Source organism: Anomalospiza imberbis, chromosome 1 (assembly GCF_031753505.1).
Source record: "Anomalospiza imberbis isolate Cuckoo-Finch-1a 21T00152 chromosome 1, ASM3175350v1, whole genome shotgun sequence".
NCBI classification, from domain to species: Eukaryota; Metazoa; Chordata; class Aves; order Passeriformes; family Viduidae; genus Anomalospiza; species Anomalospiza imberbis.
The window spans coordinates 24,130,645-24,139,981 of NC_089681.1; positions in this window are offsets into that span (position 1 = coordinate 24,130,645).

Genomic DNA, 9,337 nt, shown 5'->3' on the forward strand with positions numbered 1-9,337 from the left:
TCTGTAGGCAACCTAGAACATATCTACATAAAAATATGGGCACATAAGTTCCATAGTAGCAAAAAGCAAAGAAAAACAAACCTAAATCCATTAAAATTGACATTCACTCTTAAAGAGTAGCAGGAAGTCTGCAAATGTGGGATATTTAAAACAGGACTTCATAAACAGCAAAAAATAAAGAACAAAAAGAAAATGAAATAAATAAATTTGTTTCTGTCATTCTCACCAAGCTGAATTCAGTAAAAGCTTGTTCTGAAGTGAACTGACCAATTCTAAGAGTAATTAGTACTTTGTAGAAATTAACTGTAAGAATCCCATTGTAGTAGAACTATACATACATTTTTTCAGCTTTTATTTTTACCTGAAATGCTATACTTTTGTCAAAACCTGCTACTTCTCTTAAAGCTGCTTTTAAAAACAACAGAATATCAAATGCATTATTAGGCTTGTGCATCTCTCTTTCTTTCTGAGTTAAAAGAATTTGCATTTATGTAAAGAAAATTCAGTTCTTAGTAAAAAGATACTTTTAAAACAAAACTTCAGTTAAAGAGAGAACGACTAAAAGAGTCAATGTCTGGCCAAGGTGGTCTTGCAGTTAGTTGATGCCATTGCAGCTGTGTCTTAATGGGAACACCCTCCCTCCAGCAAAGCTGGCTGGGGTGAGCACGGTGCACATCAACACCCACCTGGGAGTGCCTGTGCAGAGGACCAGGCTGGGGAATGCCTGTCCCCCTACGCCACCACCCCAAGGGCAAAAATGATTCACACACCCCTTAAATACAGGATATAATTTTTAAAAATTAGGCACTTTTTGATAAGTAGTGAAGCACCATAACCAAAATAAGCAAATAGGTTAAGATTCCAGGTCCGTCTGAGGGCTGCAAGGATGGTTAAGGGACTGGAGCATCTTTCTTAAAACTCTTAACAGAGTTGGGCCTGTTCAGCCTCAAGAAGGGACAACTGAGAGGGGATCTCACCAATGTCTATCAGTCTCTGAAGGGAGGGTGTCAATAGGTTGAAACTAGGCTCTTCTCAGTGGTGCCAAGCAATAGGACAAGAGGCAATGGGCAAAAACTGATGCACAGGAAGTTCCACCTGAAGATGAGGAAGAACTTCTTTACTGTGTGAGTGACCGTGCACTGGAACACATTGCCCAGAGATGTTGTGGAGCTTCCCTCACTGTAGGTGAGCAGGGAGGTTGGACCGGAAAATTCACTGTGGTCCTGTCCCTTCCAGCCTTACCAGTTCTGTGATTCTGTGATTCTAAGAGAAAATCAGCAAAGAACTATACAACACAGAAATCTAAGGACTGAAGTAAAAGTAAAATGTTTTAAAAATATATAGGAATGTAGATAAACATATTTTGGGCTACAAAGGACAAAAACCTCTCCAGTTTTATTAAAAGAATGTGGACAGGTACCACAAAGAGCAACATCCCAAACTCATCTCATCTCTCCTCTCTTTGATCTGCTTACAGTAGGTTGCATGAATACCAAAGACATTGGAAATGTATTGCTTCTCTTTCTGCATTAGCTGCTCATTGTCCTGTTTAACTTACCAGCAAGTCATTCATAAAAACTTACTACCAGAACTACTGTTTCATGAACATAACTCAAAAACTGACAACAAGCTCTTTATGCTTTGCATTAGTTAGAGATAGGAGATAAAGATCTCTGAAGTTCCAAATAGCTCAGTAATTAATTTGAAAAATACATAGGAAGTTCAGACAATGTTATATTTTTATTTTCTAATCACACTGTTGAAACAGTCTTATTTTTGTTTGATAGATTCTACAAATTTATGAGTATGTGAGAAGGTTTCTGTTGTTCAAAAAACTCCCTCTAATCTCCATAAATATAATGAAACATCGAGGGTCACACAGCAAAAGGTGAATAAAAATATATTCATTCATTCATTCATTCATTCATTCATTCATTCACTCACATTGTTGTTCTTATTGAGACCTTTTTAAGACCACCATGGTATTATTTTGGGGCTTGAATTACTGTTTTTGAATTCCAGGAATTGATGGCAGCACCACTTTTGTGGAAAGGAGATGGTTCTTCTTATAGATCTTGCAGAATTTGATTAATCCAAGTCTACAAAATACTTGGAACTCCTATAATGCATTATATAAATGTATTTATTATCCAGTAATTGATGAAACTTTTTCAATATCCCATGAACTGCTGTGCTCACTCAGCACTTACACAAGACACATTAAGGCCAAGAAGTTCAGGCAAAGTATTTTTCATAAGTCTGGTTTTGGTTTAATAGAGTGCTCCAAAGTGTGTTGGTTTCCCTTTGGATTGGGAGGAGAATCCGACCCATGGCACTGAGGCTGCTGGGAGCCAGGAGTCTTGTTTGCTCAGCCCTACCCTGCTGTACCTGTGCTGGTGATATGGCCTGGGCTGTACCTACAGGAAGGAAATGCAAGCCTGAGAGCAGACATGAGGTGCTGCTCTGACCTGAGCCCAATCACAAGACTTGCTGGAGTCAAGGGGAAAAGGAAGTGGCTTTGTGCTTCTGTCTCTAAGTGAAACCTTTGACCTCGTGTTTAGGCTCCTCAAGAAGAAGTCTGTCCTGTTGTCTTTGAGCATGAAACAAACACCTGAATGCACAGCATTTAGTTTTAGCTTTGCCAGGCTTGGATCATTGAGGTCTAGGATGGACATTGGTACCAGCAGCCAAGGCCAGCACCACAGCACCTCTTCTCATGGGCACTGTTAAAGGCACTGGTTCATTCTCTGGCTGCGCTGACCTTGAGATGCAAAAAGGCAGAGACATTTCTGAACTGATGAATTTACCCTGCTGACTGTCCTTATAACTTGAAAAGTAATGAGACAGATGCACACTTGAGGCTTTAAGATGGGAGATGATGGAGGGCATAAGTCATGCAGTTTCCATAAATGTCAAACAGAGGTGTATGTCCAGGGAGACATTTCCATATAAGTCACAAGGGAGACAGAAAAAGAGCTAAAATGGTTGCACTGTAATCTTTGGAAATACAGAAGTGAACATGAAGTACATACACTGACAGCCCAATACCACAGTTATTTAGTCACAGAAATGAAAGTCCCACAGAAAGTCCCTTGAGGTCCTAGCTTGTGTATGGTGTGCCAACAAAAGCTGGTCATCCGTAGCTGGCAGAAGTTAAAATTATGTGGTATTTTTGATATTTTCTATTCTAAGCACAGGAATTAGTTCTTTAAATAGTGTTCATTGTAGGTGGTGGCAACACAAAATGTGCACCCTCCTCTCTTGCAGACCATAGGCCTCATCCTCTAATGGCTCACCCATCGCACTAGGTCTTGATTACCGAAGTAGGTAATTGAAATAAGTGTGATTATTTATGCCTGGCTTGGCCTCTGATGAATGTAGAACTCCTTCCAATAGCTAAAGGTCAGTCTCAGCATTGATTCAGGTTTATTAGGTGAGCCATGTAATTTGACTCTGAAGTGAACTAGAGCCCTAGAAGGTTTGACTCCAATTTTGTCACTTCTTTGGAAGTTTGTAATACTTTCAGTAGAGGGTACAGCTGCAACCAGACCTCATGGTCCTGCTGAGATGAGTGGTAACACAACTGATTTGTGGCAATTTTTCCATCAGGAATCACATTTAGGGCCACCTGGAAGCTCCTGTGAAAAGAATGTGTGCTAAAATGAAGCCCAAGTTTGATATTTAGACATAAAGTACTTCCATTGCATGTTCAAATCAATGCGAATATTCAATCCCTTGCTATCTATTCCTACCCTTGTCAAAGGCTTTAAGGAAGCAAATTCAGTGTTAGAAATGCAGATATTTAAGGAAACAGACTCTGGGAACACAATTACCAGTAAGAATTCCTGATGAGCTGAAATTTGCTGCTTTTCTCGCTATTACGGTTGCTGGTACAAATATCTATAAGTCCTGTGCACAAGGAAACACTTGGTATCTTATCAGCTTTGAAAGTTCCCCCCTGTGATGTAAAGCAGTGTCAGAATGAATATTGTCTGCATGGGGAAGAGAAGAGCTAAAACCAAGGGGGAAATGAACCACGTCTGACTTAATCTGTGCTCAGGCTAAGAGTATCTTTTTTTAACCTATCCCAGGATAACAAGCTGGTTGGTTATAAACTATAAACCTTGACCAGTTTTGTCTTCACTGGTCAAGCTTTGCATTTCTGAGGTTTGTACTAGTATGGCAACAATCAATCCTGCCCTTTAGAAGAGTCATCAGACTTGAGATGAGGGTGTTGGAGCGATATTCCTTCATGTTGCTGGTTTTACACAGTCATGGCAACGGGAGAGTCAGGTAAGCCTGAGCAGCAGAAACTCGTTTTGCATTCACAGCTGGGAGGTTGGAAGGGAGGGACACAAAGAGCATCAGTTTCCAGTCATTTGTGCTGGGTTTTGAACCATGTTTTCATTCAAAGGCCAGTTTTCCAGGTTCTGAGCTGAGGGACATGGACTGCCCAGGCACTGCAGATTTGTTTACATGGTCCACTGAATTTCAGTTTACTTTGTAAGTCAGTCACCATAAACACATATCATATACACAAAATGTGTATTGTAATACTAATTTTTAATTAAGAAATTAAGAACAAGATATAATAAAAAATTGAAACACTGCTGGGCCTTTTTTCTCAAGCACAGAGCAAAATTAATTCCTAAAGCTCTAAGCCTTTATTCCTGATTCAGCTAACAGGACCAGCAAAAAACCTCAGGAGGGCAAACTCAGAAGGTGAGGAGGTGAAGCAGTGAGCTGCAGTAGTGGGGACTTCCCTTCAAGGGAAGGATAAGCACAGGACTGACTGTGAGCACCTACCCCAGCTCTGGGGCTTGGGTGTCTGCTGGAAAAGTGTTTGTCCCTACACCTGGGAGCCAGAGCTGCAGATCCTGCCCAAGATCTGAGGGGATTGCCTGGCTGTGATTTCTGATAAGAGAAAGAGAATGAAGAGCACCTAAATCCTGCTTCAGTTTGAAGGAAGAATCTTGGTATCTGGGCTCTGCTCCTGAGTTTATTTCTGATTTTCATGCAGTGATTGCTATATGTAACAGTTCAGGCAGCAGAATCTGGGATCACAGTGATAAACAAAGCCCTAGAGACTACTTTGTTTTATCATCCCTATTTCAGTGTCCTACAGGTGGGCACATACATCCAGATGATAGACTCCTCTAAGACCATCTGCATTTATGTATGTGTGTGAATAAAAAAAAGAAGCATCAGTCTGCCAACTTGATGGTTATTTCATGTCATAATACTATCAAGCCATGTAAAAAGACTATAAACGAGGAAAGACTTGCATTTTCTCTTTAGATTTTACAAAGTGTTGTATATTTTGAGCTGTGCAAATTTGGACATGTCTATATAGGTATTGAGTTATGGATGCAAGAGGTAAAAAAATTGTTTCTTCTGCATTTATGAGGAAAAAAGTAATTTTGAAATATGCAGTTTGTAAGTCTTAATGCATATGCCACCTTAAGACATCATGTTACAGGACACCAGCATCCCGAAAGAGAGAGAATATCTCCACGCTACAGTATGGAGCTCAAGTTTTAATCTTCTTTGGAGGTCTTGCATGTAGAGTAAACACAAGTAATCTCTAGAATATGCATTGTTTATTCCAGATGAGCCACTTGGTTCCATTATGTCATTGCTTGCAAGAAGAAAAAGGAAAACTAAAATCTATCATCTTGACCTGTGCAAGCTTTATAGCTGAGGAGCTCAACCGCATAATCTCAGCAGCAAACAGGGGCCAGGGCCTGGCAGCAGCAAGCTGGGGAACTTCTCAGCAGGCCTCTTGTGCCAGCGGTGCAGAAGGCAGGACACTGTGGTCTGCCTGTGTGCAGTGGGAGAGGTCACACTGCCACGCCTGGGGACAGAGCCTGAGAGTGCCACATGTGTGAGGCAGCTTCTGCAGGGATGGGGCTGACCAAGCCCTTCAGGGAGATCCTCTGAGAATGAAGGTGAGCATGTGCTATTCATTAGTCAGATGTGCTGCTGATTCAGCTTCCTCCTGCTTTGAGAGCAGCCACACCTACCAACAAATGAAACCAGCTTAGGAGACATCTGGCAAGCTGAAAGGTGGCATCACTGTCATTGCAAGCCAAGAATGAGGTACCATGTGGGCAAAGGGCTGCTGGGGGTGGTGGCTAGGCTGAGACACAGCAGAGGCTAGGAGAATTACATCAGCAGAATGGACATGGAGTACTCTGAGGACAGCCAAATGCAGAAGCTGGAGATACACGGCAGCACCAACAGGGAAGGACTGTGCCTCTCAGTGGGGTTAAAATTGTATGTGAACTTCCCTGAGAAAGAGCAGAGCCCACCTCTTCCAGCAGATGGGCAATTCATAATGACTGCTGAGAGGAAGGAAGCAAGCAGGAAGTGTCTCTGCTTCTAAGACAGTGTGGGGGAACCTTTTCAGGTACCCCTCCTGAGTTCCTGGTCATCTGTTCTCTGCTACCTCAGACAGGAGGACTGATCCAACTGAGAATTAAGATTAGCAGGTCAAAACTGATGAGCATGTTCTGTGGACAGGGATGATACAGGCAAGGTTTTCATCATCCAAGGCACAGCACACATAGACCAGTCAAAGAGCCATATCCCCTGGGCAGGAGCAGGGCCACACAAATGGTGTAGCTTCACTCACTGTGGCCATCAGGCATTAGTACTGTGAACTGCTGGATACTGCTGCCTTCCCTCTTTTGTGCAGAGCTTGCTAAACGGTCAGAGCCATGCTTTGGTCCTATCCCAACACATGCCTACATGGTTTACCTCTCCCCCTTATGCCCTTTACCATGATATCTCTTGTTTTGGATGATTGCTCACAAAAAGGTGCTCATCTGCTTTTCTTGGTTTGTGCTTTTTTGTCTATGTACCCTCTCCTCAGCACAATCCTCACACCATTGTATAAAGATAAATTATCTCAATGTGAACTGGGGTATAAACTATAGAAAGGGCAAAGCTACCAAAAGAGAGTTAGAGATATCGAAGGAAGGTTTGAAGAATACCTTAAATGGAAGGAATATGTGGTCCTCTAACACTTAATATATTCTCAAGATTATGAGAACTACAGAGATTTGCCTGAATAATTTAAGACTGAATTATTTGTGTAGAAGGGTAAAGTGTTCAGAAAGAATTGTCAGGAAAATAGAACTGTCAGGGAAAAAAGTGAAATGTTGATGGCGATGCATGTACTTATTTTGAAGTGCAGGATACAAGAGATAGCAATGACATCAATGTTGGTAATTATACCATGATGAGAATCCACAGTCCTCACAAAGGAAAAGAGGAAAAAGTAGAAAAATTACAGTGAACTTGGAAAAAGCAGACTTCTATAAAATAAGATTATTGATAAGAAGAATTTCATAAGAAATAAGTCAAAGAAAAGCATTAGCAGGAATGACTAGGTCTCTCTATAAATGGAGTGAATGACATGTGTCCCAAAACAAAAGTAGCATTAGGAAGGTTAGTAAAAATAAATTAAATCAGAGCTCATCAGTGTTCTCGGTCTCACAAAGAAGCTCAGACAATTATAAGTAGGTTACACCACTAAACTGAGTACAGAGTAGGCAAATACAGACAAAACCATAATTATGTCAGTGCAACTATCAGTGCAATGAAGATAACATGAAAATACATTATAAGTGCATTGGTAAGATGTCCATTGTTTGGGAGATACTTTCTGCAGGGACCTTTCCTCAGCAGCGTTGTAAATTCTCATCTGGGAGAATATGGGGGGACAGGTCATCAGCAAGGGTGGAGTGACTGAGCAATGTACAGAGGGCATCCATGTGAATGAGCAGATGCTGAAAGTCCCACAGTGCATTAGCTATGGAAACTAAGACTGGTCATTATTTGCATTTTTTACAGTCAGGGAGGTTGCAGGTATAGGTGATTCTGCTTCATGAGAAGTGAAGGAACTAGGTCAATAGAAACTTAAATTTGTTTTCAGCATTACTTTTCTATGCTTCTTTTTCCTCCAGTGGTACTATCTCATGTTGACACACATTAATTATATTGTGAAATTATCATACCCCAATAGAACCATAAAATAAATATTTTCTAAACAAACAGAAAGAGAAAGAAGCTGAGGTCAGGCAGGTCCAGCTAGTTTGGGAAGTGGAAGAGGTACGCGGAGAGATTTCAACTGAGTTGAAACCAGGAGTAAAAGTAAAAAGACAAAAAGAGAAAATTAAAAAGGAGCAAGGGAGAAATGACAAAGTTGATAAATGGGAAGGGTGAAAAGGATGTGACTAATGATATGAGAAGAGTTGTTTCTGGAAAAACTGACTCGTTGAACAATGATTCACACAATAAACACCTGGACGTTTGCCTTTTTCGTTGGATTTACTCAGAGAAACAGCTGGCTCAAGGACCCAGTGTCACTGCTGAGTTTCTTCTTGTGATTTTATCTGCGGCACCATGTTATGACTGTTGTAAAGCCTTAAGTGCTTCTGGACTTTGTAATTCATTTGACATGGGAGACTTTTTTTTTCTCCTGTGCAGTTGCAACCTGTAAGCAGTTGCTCTGTGCCTGAGAAACTTTTTCAGCCAGAGGAAGATACTAGGTATGACAGTCTCACCTCTGACTTTAAATAATGGGGACATTCAATTAGGCATACTGGGTACCTTACATCTGTGTATTTGTACTTCAAGTAACACACTGCACTTCCTAGTAATTGAACTTCCAAGCAGAGACACTAGCACTTGAAAGACAAATGCTTGACTTGTTTATTGGGATTGCACTTCTGACATAATGACTTGAGTTACTCTGCACTTGTCATGTGAAGGAAGACTAAAAATGTCATTAGGAATTTGTGGATGTGAATTTGGTTCTGCCACATGAAGTCTCGCTGTTTTAAAATTAGTACTTCTTGTTGAAAGTACTGCTCATTCATATCCAGCTAGTACACAGTTAATCTGCATGTAGATCACTTAAAATCAACATATTTCCGAGAAAGTTAATTTCCCTCTCCTTATTATATTTATATAGAAATCAACAGCAACGAGTTTTAATGCTTTATTCAAAACTGGTTTTGAGCTGTGCTCTAAAGATAACTCACTGCTAGCAGACAGCTTAGAGAAAGTCTGACTCATTCTGAGTGCATGAGTGAATGGAGAACACTTGTGTTTCAACACTTGCCTGCTGAAAGCATAGCCTAGAGGTTTTTCCCTGGAGAAACAAACACTGATTTCGAGGGAAAAGTGTGATCTGAAACACAAATAGAAGGCCTAACTTTTCCCAGAACTGTACACCTCAGATCTGCAATCAATTCTAAACATTTCTTTCTTTAGATACATAGTTCAGAAAATAATGTACTGCACAAATAATTTAACAGTGTTCAAGAGC